At 38.8% G+C, this 13,952-nt stretch overlaps 1 protein-coding gene across 5 annotated transcripts in view; it reads right to left on the reverse strand.

Moving 5' to 3' along the window:
• Window positions 1-13,952, reverse strand: part of LOC106088481 (neutral ceramidase) — a 36,726-nt gene that overhangs the window by 17,374 nt on the left and 5,400 nt on the right. Inside the window, exon 1 of one of the 5 annotated variants that reach the window (XM_059363372.1) lies at window positions 8,258-8,802. The exons of 1 other annotated variant lie outside the window; for it this stretch is intronic. The gene's annotated coding sequence lies outside the window, so the exon portion shown is untranslated. Of the gene's footprint in view, window positions 1-7,012; window positions 7,191-7,439; window positions 7,690-8,238; window positions 8,803-13,952 lie in introns of those variants that run through there. 3 more of the 5 variants (XM_059363376.1, XM_059363373.1, XM_059363374.1) reach the window with 3 other exon arrangements.

Raw genomic sequence — 13,952 nt, forward strand, 5'->3', positions numbered from 1 at the left:
TTTTCTTTATATTTGCAATCAAATATTGGGTGGCCCAAAAAGTAATTGCGGATTTTTCATATAGTCGGCGTTGACAAATTTTTTCACAGCTTGGGACTCTGTAATTGCATTCTTTCTTCTGTCAGTTATCAGCTGTTACTTTTAGCTTGCTTTAGGAAAAAAGTGTAAAAAAAGTATATTTGATTAAAGTTCATTCTAAGTTTTATTAAAAAAAATGCATTTACTTTCTTTTAAAAAATCCGCAATTACTTTTTGGGCAACCCAATACTTCCCACTACATTAAGGGTAGAGGATGATATGAGATACTGAAATTTGCAGTATTTCTTTGAGACGCGTTCGTTCACATGTAACTTGACCCTTTGTTTTCCTCGCACTGCACTTTGAAATGTTCAACCATAAAAAATCCATTACACTATTTAAACATGTTTAAAAAACAAACTGACCTACATATTTACAAATCACCTCCTCTACTAAATGTGTGATCATTACAATGGTACCTGATAACATTTGTAAAATTAGTAAGCATGTGGGTTGTGGACAAAAGCTATCTTTTGTCTGTAATGAGTTGTGAGTTTTGGTTTTTATTGTGACCTTTAGCCAGCAATAACAGTAAACTAATCACATTTGTGTACACCACATCGGAGAATCATCACCCGTCAATCTTGAAATGCTCCCTTTTAGGCATTACTCATGACCACAGAGGGGGAAAAAAGCAGTAGTAGTTTTTTTGTTTTTGCACATGCCGGTCAATCACTTGTGTTTTTGTTAACTTGGCAAGCCATAAACAGTAGTAGAAACAAAAATCAAAACTAAATGCATAATAAACAGACTCACTTTCAATGTCACCAAGCCGCATTTTATTTTGAGACCCATCGACCGGGCTATGTAAACTCAACATAGACTGGCATAACGACGGAGGGACAGATGTAGTTTGGATTTATATGCCAAAGACGTCACACACAAAATTAATTTTATATGAAGTTAAACTACATACATTTTTTGAGTATAGAAGAGCCATTTACGAATATGTCAGATTTTCTGGGTTCTTGATGGGTCTTAGGTTTTTTTTTTTTGGGAGGCTTGCATGTTTGCCATACTAATTACTTATGACCAGTTGACCATTGGCTTTGCCTTTTTCGTATGCAGCGAGAAGTGAGGTAATTCAAACGTTTTATTACTACCAGGAAAAAAAAGCCGCACAAATTGTCAGTGGTAAGCCTAAGAAATGTTGATATGTTTCCTATTTCCTGACTTAGGAAAAAAAAACAGAACATTTCTTACGTAGTGAGAAGATCAACTCCGCAATTATGTTCTATTGGGTTGCCCAAAAAGTAATTGTCGGTAATATAGTAGTAATATAGTCGGCGTTGACAAATTTTTTCAACGGCTTGTGACTCTGTAATTGCATTATTTCTTCTGTCACTTATCAGCTGTTACTTTTAGCTTGCTTTAGAAAAAAAGTGCGCGAAATTTTGTTTACATTTGTTTGTTTGGCGTCAATTTTAATATGGGTACCACATGTATTGAAAGAAATTCATTTAACAAACCGAATCAACGCTTGTGATATGCACCTTAAACGCAATGAATTCGATCCGTTTTTAAAAAGAATCATAACTGGAGATGAAAAATGGATTGTTTACAACAACGTTAGTCGAAAACGATCATGGCCCAAGCATGGTGAACCAGCTCAAACCACTTCAAAGGCTGATATCCACCAAAAGAAGGTTGTGCTGTCTGTTTGGTGGAAATGGAAGGGTGTGGTATATTTTGAGCTGCTTCCAAGGAACCAAACGATTAATTCGGATGTTTACTGTCAACAATTGGACAAATTGAATACAGCCATCAAGGAGAAGCGACCAGAATTGGTCAATCGTAAAGGTGTCATATTCCACCAGGACAACGCTAGAACGCACACATCTTTGGTCACTCGCCAAAAACTGAGTGAGCTTGGCTGAGAACTTTTGATGCATCCACCATATAGCCCTGACCTTGCACCATCAGACTACCATTTATTTCGATCTTTGCAGAACTCCTTAAATGGTAAAACTTTCGGCAATGATGAGGCTATAAAATCGCACTTGGTTCAGTTTTTTGCAGATAAAGGCCAGAAGTTCTATGAGCGTGGAATACTAAATTTGCCAGGAAGATGGCAAAAGGTTATCGAACAAAATGGCAATTCTATATTTGATTAAAGTTCATTCAAAGTTTTATTAAAAATGCATTTACTTTCTTTTAAAAAATCCGCAATTACTTTTTAGGCAACCCAATATTACTGAGTGTATGATGTTTATTTATATGATATTGTTTTAGCAAAGTTTTTGCGGTCGTCTCATTGTATTGATAGAAAAAGTGACTCTATAATTAGTATATGTGTGTTTTTATACCCTACAGTACTACTGTGGTACAGGGTATTACAACTTAGTGCATTTGTTTGTAACACCCAGAAGGAAGAGAGATAGACCCATTGATAAGTATACCGATCGACTCAGAATCACTTTCTGATTAGAATTAGCTATGTCCGACTGTCTGTCTGTCTGTCTGTCCGTCCGTCTATCCGTCTGTCCATGTTAAATTGTGTACAAAGTACAGGTCGCAGTTTTCATCCGATCATCTTTAAATTTAGTACGGGCATGTTTTTCGGCCTAGAGATGAAGCCTATTGCAATTGGAAAAAATCGGTTCAGATTTAGATATAGCTCCCATATATATGTTCGTCCGATTTTCAGTAATAATGTAATTAAATTTCCATTTGTTATCCGATTCTTTCGAAATTTGCCAGGAAAGATTTTTTTATGACTCTTGATATTTCCTGCGAATTTCATGGAAATCGCTTCAGATTTAGATATAGCTCTCACATATATATATCGCCCGATTTTAACTTCTAGAGCCACAGCAAGCGCATTTACTGACCAATCTTCCCAAAAATTTGCACAACGCTTTCCTCGATGACTACCACATTACCTGAGAAGTTTGCTCGAAATCGGTTCGGATTTAGATATAGCTCCCATATATATTTTCGTCCGATTTGCAGTAATATTGCAATAAAATAATAAAATGGTCTTTTTGTTTACAGATTCCCTTGAAATTTGGCACGAACAATATTCTTATGACTCTCGATATTACTGGTGAATTTCATAGAAATCGGTTGATTTAGTAATAGCTCTCACATATATCTATCGCCCGATTTTCACTTCTAGAGCCACTGCAAGCGCATTTATTGACCAATCTTCCGCAAACTTCGTACAACGCTTTCCTCAATGATTGTCACAGTGTGTGAGAAGTTTGCTCGAAATCGGTTCAGATTAAGATATAGCTTCCATATATATGTTCGTCCGATTCGCAGTAGTAATTGCAATAAAATGGTCTTTTGTTAACTGATTCACTCGAAATTTAGCAGGAAGGATTTCAGGGAAATCGGTTCAAATTTAGATATAGCTCTTAGATATGTATATCGCCCGATTTTAACTCCCAGAGCCACTGCAAGCGCATTTATTGACCAATTTTCCCAAAATGTTGCACAACGCTTTTCTCGACGACTACCATAATACCTGAGAAGTTTGCTCGAAATCAGTTCAGATTTGGATATAGCTCCCATGTATATGTTCGTCCGATTTTGAGAAATTTTGCAATAAAGTGCTCATTTGTTAACCGATTCTCTCGAAATTTGGCAGGAAGGATTTTTCTATGACTCTCGAAATCGGTTCAGATTAAGATATAGCTTTCATATATATGTTCGTCCGATTTTGAGCAATATTTGCAACAAAGTGCTAATTTTTTAATCGATTCTCTCGAAATTTTGCATGAAGGACTTTCTTATGACTCTCGATATTACTGGTGAATTTCATAGAAATCGGCCCAGATTTAGATATAGCTGTCACATATGTATACCGCCAGATTTTCACCCCAAGAGCCACTGCAAGCGCATTGTTTGACCAATCTTGCCAAAATTTTGCACAACGCTTTCCTTGACAACTTCCACATTATCTGAGAAATTTGCTCGAAATCTTTAAATTTCAAAGTTTTATCTCTATCCGTTCTCAAATGACATATTTTTTACAAGTTTTTTTTTCGATTTTCTCCCACTGTGCAACTTCTGCAATTCATAAAAACCAGAATCGGTCCATAACCTGATATAGCTTCAATAGCATAGCAGTTCTTATCCATTATCCTCTGTTTGCCTATGCCGATCAAAGAACTTGACAAATAAGATCCATGGTGATTCGGATTCGGTCGAGTTTTGCACGCTTTTACTTGTTATACCTATCATCTGGTCCGCGCCAGGATTAAAAAAACCCTGGACCCTGGTTCTGTTCGGTTTGCCAGAACGGCCTCCATCATCGATCAGTGTCGGACAGGTGTAACCGGTGCATGGAGTTGGTATATTTCCAATCTTGCTCTGGTCTCACTTCACTACGGGAGTATAGTCATACTGGATATGTTGCAAGGTACTGTGCGAACATAGCCAGCAGTGGGTCACAAGCGTCGTCGTCGTCAGACTGCGTGCGTGACCCCCCGACCTCTCCTGCGGCAATATACAAAACAGCAGCATCACAGCCCCAATACTGCCAGGCCACTGACGGGAAGAGTATAATAATTGCAACGGTCTCCGTGGCAAGATCGATGAGATTGTGGATTTTATAAGTAGGAAGAACATATTGGTTGCAGCGATCCAAGAGACAAAGCTGACCAACACCTGCACTGTTGTCACGGAAACAATGTGTTGCTTAGGGATCGGTCAAGGAATGTTTATACCAGCCGATCGAATACCCCAAGTTCGGGCCAATTTCCCGGTACTCGCAGACGAGCGTGATGGTATTCGTTGTATGGACCCCTCTAACGCGTAAGTAAGCTGAATCTGGAGATAAAAAGGATAGTCAACGTACATAGGCGGAATTTGTGGCTGGAACACTTGGATCAATGTACGTTGGGCACCGGTTTAGGAAAGCTGTGGTCTACTGTTAAGTCACTCTCGAACCTCGGTAGACGGGATGACAGGATCTCAGTCAGTTTTGGCGAAGTACCCGTGACTGATCCGAAGAGATGCGCCAGGTTGTTCAACCGTCAATTTATTGTGCATCCAGAGAGTTACAGGGCAACGAGGAGAGCCATTCGCCGTATCCATGGTCCCCGAGCCAATGGACAGCCATCGCCATTTACCGTGGACGAAGTTACGAATGTCATCCGTGGCGCCAACTCATTCAAGGCGTTGGGCCGCGACGGAATCTCTACATTGATGTTGAAGAATCAGGATTTACCTGGAGTTAAGTACCTCACTACTGTCCTCAACATGTCATTGAACACTCTTATAGTTCTCGATGTCTGGAAAATGGGCAGAGTGATCCCGTTACTGAAGTCTGGAAAGAACCTTTGGGGGAGTCGTACAGACCGATCTCCCTTCTCTCACCAGTAGAAAAGACGCTTGAGGCATTATTCCTCCCGAGCCTCGTAGGAGAATTTCCATTCGCCGAGCATCTACATGGATTTCGAAGACTGCATAGCACAACAAATGCTTTGCACACAGGTTCTCGTGGCACTGAACCTATCGAGGGCATTCGACACGGTCAGCCATACTAAATTATTTGAGGACATCGCCAACACGTCCCTCCAGCCAGGCCTGAAACGCTGAGTCGAGAATTATTTGTGTGGTCGCCAGTCATTTGCGGAATTTAGGGATAAGAAGTCGAAGCACCGTAGAGTGAAACGGAGTTCCCCAAGGTGGGGTGATATTTCCGGCATTGTTTAACCTCTACCTATCCTCCATTCCACCCTCTCCAGACGACATAGAGATCGTACCATATGCGGACGATTGTACCCCCACCCATTGTTGACATCTGCGATAGGCTGAACGTCTACCTCAACGAATTTGCCTCATATTTCGCTGCAAGATATCTGCCACCAAATCTTCAGCCACATTGATCACTACAAATACGCGAGAGGTGAATACTGAACTGACTGTTATGGTTGATGGAGAAATGATTCCGACCACCAAGTGTCCCAAAATATTTGGCGTCACATTAGACAGCTCTTACACATTCTCCCCACATGCCACAGCAATTTGCGATAAAGTCAAAAGTAGAAACAAGGTCCTCAATTCACTTGCTGGCAGTAATCGGGGTGCAGCCAAAGAAACCTTGTTGACCACGTACAAAGCAATTGGCCAGTTTGTGGTATGTTATGCAGCGCCAGTGTGATCTCGACATCTTTTTGACACGCAGTGGAATAATATTCAGATCCGTCAGAATGCGACGGGCTGTCTCTTCAGTTCTCATGTGGACCACCTCCATCAGAAGACAAAGATCCTACCAGGGCGAAGACATAACTGCATGCTGTCTAAGCAATACCTTTTGGGCTGTTATCGCAGAGACCATACAAATCATCATCTTGTGGATAAATATCTACCGCCCAGAAGCCTTAAGGTAGATCTACATGATCTTGAGCGTGAGGTTCAGCGCTACAAGAGAGAACCTCTAGATTAAGCGGCATTTCAAGTGGGTCTAGCAGATGCGGTAAATAGCTACAGGGTGAATGTAGTCCTTGGAGAACGACTCCTCCCATTGCACCCGAAGAAATTGATCTCCCTCGGCAAACCAGAGCAGTTCTGGCTCAATTACGCTCCGGCAAATGCAGCCGCCTCAACTCCTACAGAGCAAGGGTTAATGCCGAAATGCAAGATGTATGTCCCGATTGTAACCAGGGACCGCACGATACACGTCACCTGCTTAACTGCCCCAGCCAGACCCAGATCCCTGTGAGCGCACCCCATCTTAGTCGAAGAGTTCCTGGGTCTCGACACTCGACAGAATCAAGTAGACGAAAGATAGAACACAACTAACTGCTACAACAACAACAACCGTGCCAAGTATTGTTCAAATCTGATATATCTACCATATAAACCTATCACCCAATATGACATCTTGCGCCCCTGGAAGTCGCAATAGGTATCCCATTTAGTTGAAATTTTGCACGTAGTGGTTTATTATGACTTACAACATCCATTGTAAGTATTGTATTACCTGATATAAGTAGCTCCTTATAAACCGATTTTAGCCTTCTACAACCCCTAGAAGCTTCTATTTTTGTCTGATGTGGCAGAAGTTTGGTACGTTGAGTGCATATATGTATGCCCTTCAACTGAGTTCGATGAAAGTGTGTTCCCAAGATTCGATCCGGCCGAACATAACATGTGTTTACTTGTATTCCAATATATAAATATTTTTTTTCCTTTTTTTTTGTTTTTATTTTTTTAAAATTTGTATTTATTTTGGTTTTTCTAATATTTGTTTTAGTTTTAAATTTCCAATGCAAAATTTTTAACTTTAAATATTGAAATTAATTTTTTGAATGTTTCATGTAAGTTTTTATGTTATGATTTAATTGTCCCCCTATTTTCATTTATTATAAACAAATTTAATCCAATTTTCCAAAAAAAAAATCACTCACTTAAATCACTCTTCTTATGTTATCAATAGGAATGCCTTCAATTTACCGTTATATTCACTCAATAATCAAATAACAAATCCAACAAATTCTAGTTCAAATTCAAGTTATGCCACATGGAATAAATAAAGATCACTGCTAATGATAGAAATTCTTTCCAAGTTATGCACATCAACTTTCATCACTTTCCTTTTACTTTTTTATTAGATCTTTTTTCCTTTTTTGTTTGGTTTGCTTTTGTATTTTCCGTAATAAAACTATTTCCACAACTAAATTTAATAAATAAAATAAAATATATACATTTACACAATATTTGTAGTATTATCGCTTGGCGAGAATTAATTCATTTTTTTCTTTTATTCGTTGATTTAATTTTGCACCCTCAGGCGTACATTCAAGCTACAAGTACTTTCATGTACCTTGCAACGTGAAAGAGATATAGAAAAGCCACCCACTATTCAAACATATACAAGTGCAAATGAAAAAGTGTTGTCAAAAGCACATTTATCACATGTTATTCATCAATCAATTACACAAAACGAGGAATACAGCAGCAACAACAACAACAACAACAGACAGAACAACAACTACAAGTTGAGCGCCCATATTAGTCGTGATCACAATAATGATTATCTTTCATCTCTGACACATTCACTCTCGCTCTCTCTCACTCTCTCTCTCTAAACTGGAGCCTCATCAAACCTACACGCACACTGATACGTATTCATAATGCTTTCAAATTAAATCTCATTGGTAATTTGGGGTGGGTGGGGGTGGGATAAATTTAACATTACACACGCACCACTTAAACAAATTATCACCTTTTGTTGTAATCCTCAGGTGGCTGCGAGTTTCCAAAGGAAATTCTAAGTTATTTTTCCATGCAATTAATTCAATACCATAGATAAACCGACAAATGCTTGCATGCGTTTATTAATGAATTGAATTTTTTGGCTATTACAATTTTGTTTTTCACTGTGAACGGCGTTGCAGCACTATTAATTTGGCAATTAAATTTTGTTTTATTTTAATTTCATTATAATTCCGATGTAGCAACAATGCACAGAATTTATAACTTTTTCTAGAATTCATCATTTTTTTATTCGGTTTTATTTTATCAGATATCTTTTCCGGTCATTCATAATAACTAAATTCGTTGGTATTTTTATTTTGAAATCCCACAGCGACGACAATCGCAATCACTTGTTGAAAGGTGCCAAATGAATTGGGTTTATTTGTATTTATTTATTTATTATTTTAATCCATGCTTTGGCTCTTCTATTTCTTGTTTTATTTATTTTGTGGTTCGTTCGCCTTCTAGCTTACAACGCGGACAAGTTCACACCGCTGGCAGGGGCTCAATAAAACTGAAATGAAACCGACCACCACTTCATGCGATTCCGTATTTCGATTGTTATCCGACAACGCAACATAATGAGAGTCGATGATACGTTGGTGCTCTTTGATTTTATTAAGTCATTCTTATATTGTATATGGACAGTGGCTGAAAGGTCGGTAGGGAAAGAAACTAGTTTGAAGAACAATAAGAGCCAATGGGTTGCCTGCCGAATTATTGCAAACCGGTGGCGACAGCTCATGCACAAACAAACTGTTAAGAAGAACGCATAACCGATGATTTGAACCTCAGCATAATGTGTCCCATGTACAAAAGGCATGACAGTATACAAAATAATTTCGAGCGTACTGTGTAAGGAAATGACATTTTAGGTCAAAGAGATAATCCGGTCTTATCACTTGGCCCTTAGAATTGATAATTTTCTTTTCGTAACCAACCTGCAGTGGATGTCCCCTATTTATGCAGTGTACTGCGTTGTTAGTAGGGACGTGTAAGAAGGAGACTAACGCCTTCTCTGAGGATGGGAAAATCCGAGTTAAGAGAGTGGGCGACGAATGCGCATGCAACATTGTGGAACAGTGAAACGGTCGGTAGGAAGGCGAAAATCCTATGGGGGATCCAGATCGTGAAAAGACGAGGCTATAACTAAAAGGAAGTAAGATGGTCAGTATAGCTATTGGTGCGGAAAGTTGCGGAAACGCCCCTATGATAAAAATACCACATTGACCACGCTCGACAACCCTGTCTATTAGCTATACTTTTCCCAATGCATGTGTTTTTGTTTAATAGCCAATTTTCCATCAGCACAAATTACACTACTTCCATGCACATGGTATGCATCTTTTGAAAGTTGTATTGATGGCTTCGAACGCTAGACAACGATAGCGGTTCGCGCTGTTGCTCCGTGTGCCCAGGTTCGAATCTCGGCCGGGCTCTCCCGATTTTTTTTCAATCACGGGGAATGGTTGTCTACTTACCGACAGGGAAGCAGTTTCTTCAAAAATCTCTGTCAGTAGATTAGCCTTCAACCAGGCCAGTGAATATCTAGTCACCTATAACAATATTTGGAATTTTGAATGTATTGCCTTTACTCTTTTTTACAAATGACCAAAATCTTTGCTTTCCTTCGGAGAAGAAATAACTTCGGCAGATAGACGTTGTTCGTGAACAAACTTTTCGTGTCTAAGCTCTTTAGCACACGAAGTTCCTGCATGTTTGCTCAGCCTTTCGGTACTAATATTCTTGCTCTTGCTGGAGGCCACCGTAGCGCAGAGGTTAGTATGTCCGCCTATGATGCTTAATGCAAAGGTTCGAATCCTGGCGAGAACATCAGAAAAAAGCTTTTTCAGCGACGGTTTTCCCCTTCTAATGCTGGCGACATTTGTGAGGTACATGGCAAATTTCAGCGAAATTGGGTAATAAATGCAGCTTTTGTGGGTTCCAGACCCTTAAATGGCAGATCGGTCTATATGGCAGCTAATTATAGTCCGATCTGTAACGCATTTGGGGCGGATGTCGGGAGGCTTAAAACAACTCAATGTTTCAAATTCCAGCGAAATCGGGTAATAAATAAAGCTTTTATGAGCTTCAGACCCCTTATCGGCAGATCGGTCCATATGGCAGCTATATTTAAATATAGTCCGATCTAAACCATATTAAGGTCGGATATCGGGAGACTCAAAACAACTCACTGATTAAAATTTCAGAGAAATCGGGTAATAAATAAAGCTTTTATGGGCTTCAGACCCTTAATTGGCAGACCGGTCTATATGGTAGCTATATTTAAATATAGTCCGATCTAAACCATATTTAGATTAGATGACGGGAGGCTTAAAATTACCCACTGTTTCAAATTTCAGCGAAATCGGATAAAAAATAAAAGATTTACGGACATAAGACCCTTTATCGGCAGATCGGTCTATATAGCAGCTATATCCAAATATGGTCCGATTCGGCCCCTTCAAGAACTTAGCCAGCGTGAATCAAAAGACATATCTCAATTTTTGAAGGCTCTTGAGTGATTACAACAGACGGACGGACAGGCACACGGACATCGTTTGATAGTCTTAGAATTTTACGACGATCCGAAATATATTGGGTTGCCCAAAAAGTAATTGCGGATTTTTCATATAGTCGGCGTTAACAAATTTTTTCACAGCTTGTGACTCTGTAATTGCATTCATTCTTCTGTCAGTTATCAGCTGTTACTTTTAGCTTGCTTTAGAAAAAAAGTGTAAAAAAATATATTTGATTAATGTTCTTTCTAAGTTTTATTAAAAATGCATTTACTTTCTTTTAAAAAATCCGCAATTACTTTTTGGGCAACCCAATATATACTTTGTAGGGTCGGAAATTGATATTTCAATGTGTTGCAAACGGAATGACTTAATGAATATATCCTACGGTGGAGGGTATAAAAAAGTAAACACCATAACCAGATCTTAAACTAAGGCAAATCAGGGAAACATTTACGAGATTTATCCTTTATTTCATAGGCGAATATTATATCGCCAGAGCAAAAACCCGTTTACACTGCTCTTTAAATCCGGATTTATTGGCTCGATCATCTGTTTTCCCTTTATAAAATCAGCTGAAGAGAGCCTTTGATACGGATTTAATGAGCAGTGTAAACGGGGTTTTAGCTCTAACATGTTATAGTCCGATTGGGGCCATCCATTAATTCTGAACATTGTAGAAGTCATCGTGTAATATTTCAGTTTATTCGGATAAGAGTTGTGCCTTGTAGGGCCTCAAGAAGCAAAATCAGGAGATCGGTTTATATGGGAGCTGTATCAAGCTAGTGATCAATTCAGACCATATTAGACACGTATGTTGAAGGTCATGAGAGAAGCCGTTGTACAAAATTTCCTCTAAATCGGATAAGAATTGCGCCCTCTAGAGGCTCAAGAAGTCCAGATCCCAAATCGGTTTATATGGCAGCTATATCAAGTTATGTACCGATATGAGCCACACTTAGCACAGTTATTGAAAGTCATTACAAAACACCTCATGCAAAATTTCAGTCAAATCGAACGAGAATTGCGCCTTCTAGAGGCTCAAGAAGTCAAGACCCAAGATCGGTTTATATGGCAGCTATATCAAAACATGGACCGATTTGAACCATACTTAGTGCAGTAGTTGGAAGTGATACCAAAACACCACGTGCAAAATTTTTGTCAAATCCGACGAAAATTGCGCCCTCTAGAGGCTTAAGAAGTCAAGACCCAAGAGCGGTTTATATGGCAGCTATATCAAAACATGGACCTATTCGGCCCATTTATAATCCAAACCGACCTACACTTATAAAAAGTATTTGTGCAAAATTTCAAACGTGCTTTCGACAGACAGTCGGACATGGCTAGATCGACTTAAAATGACATGACGATCAAGAATATATATACTTTATGGGGCCTCAGAAGCATATTTCGAGGTGTAACAAACAGAATGACGAAATTAGTATCCCCACATGCTATGGTGGATGGGGGCATTTTCCCTATTGGGTTCTATTCGTGTACAATAAATTGAAACAAACTAAACCAGACGAGATAAGTGAGAGAGAGAGCAAGAGAGTCAAAACATACTTTCAATATTTCCGTTGAGTATCTCACAAAGAGTCAGGCTCAGACTCGATTGCAGTATGCTTGCAATGTAGCAGTGGCAGCATGCTTCTAATAAATCGATTGATTCCTCTTACAGTGAGAATGAATACTCGTTAACATACATGCATACATGGATGTATTGTAGTATACTTGCAGTGGGGGTGACACATGTAAGTATGCTGTTTGGATTGATAAATCGAAGTCTCTCGCTCTCTTTAAAAAAGTGTCTTGTCTTGATGGTCAGCCTTTGTTTACATTGAGTTACTAATTATTGGCTTTTGTTGTTGTTGTTGGGTTTTTTTTTTTTGTTGCTTACTTTGTTTATCAATTACAGGCTTTTCGATGCTTTGTTGAAGATTTAATTCATTTGCACATTTAAGTGCCGCAATTACAACAACTAGCTATACAGTCATGACGATTGTTTGCTCATGTTGATATCTTGAACTTAATTAAAATGCTTTTCAGGGGCTTAGGGGGCCAAGATAAACTTTAATGGGCTCAACATGACCCTATAGCCATAGATCTGTCGGGATGTAGATGAAAAACATCAACAAAGTCAGTTTGTTTTGGATCGAATATACTTATATGAATGTATTCAAGCCACATATTTACAAATATTCGATGGGATTTTGGATTTAAAACCGGAGTTCGGTGCCGGAATAAGCGCAAACTTTTGAAAATGACGGGGCAATGTTGTTGGAAAAGTGTGTCAAAGTCAACCATATTCTTAAATTGTGTATTAATTAAACGCAATATTTCATTACAGTCTCAATTTATCTGCTTCGGAAAATTCTTATCACTGTTATTTGGAGTAATCAGTGCATTAATAAATAAATATTAATAGACATGTAAAAGATTTTAAGAGAAGTAAAATTAAGAAACTTAAAAAAATGGAACATGGGAGATTATATTATACCCTCGGACATAATTCAAAATATTATATTAGAGCAATTTCCCGCAATTGGTCGTAAAAAGGATTTAAAGATAATTCGTTTACAACAGAGGCCTGCATAACAGAGTGGGTCAATTTTTGAGGTATCCAAAATCGTAATCTACGAATTCTAAGAAATATTCCCCAAAAAACCATGGGTCTTAAGTCAAACGCAACACGGTTGAGAACAGCCTGTGCACAGCCCAGTTACATAGATAAAACGAGGCTCGAAAGCGTCAATACTGAGCGTGTGTATATGAACGATCGAACAGAAGAGGCCAGGTCATCACTTTCTATGAAAATTCGGAACCCATTTCTCATGATGCAAAAACTGTCTTACAGTGTTTTATTGATTCTTAAGTATTCGCCATACTCACAAGACCTTGTGATCAAAACTCCAAGAGGAAACAAAACTGCTGTCTACTGGTGGAACGAGACACACTAAGGCGAAACAGATTTAGATATTGAAGAAAATACATAAGAGTTAAGCGCAAACGTCTGGCAGCAACGGAATACAAAGACTACACACATAGGAAAAATATGTTGCAAAATCAAGCGCCACCGTTGTGATTATCATACACGGGCGTTGCTGGAAATATTGTCAACAAGCGTGAATGATTTCGTGAACA

This window comes from Stomoxys calcitrans, chromosome 2 (assembly GCF_963082655.1).
Source record: "Stomoxys calcitrans chromosome 2, idStoCalc2.1, whole genome shotgun sequence".
Classification (NCBI taxonomy): Eukaryota; Metazoa; Arthropoda; class Insecta; order Diptera; family Muscidae; genus Stomoxys; species Stomoxys calcitrans.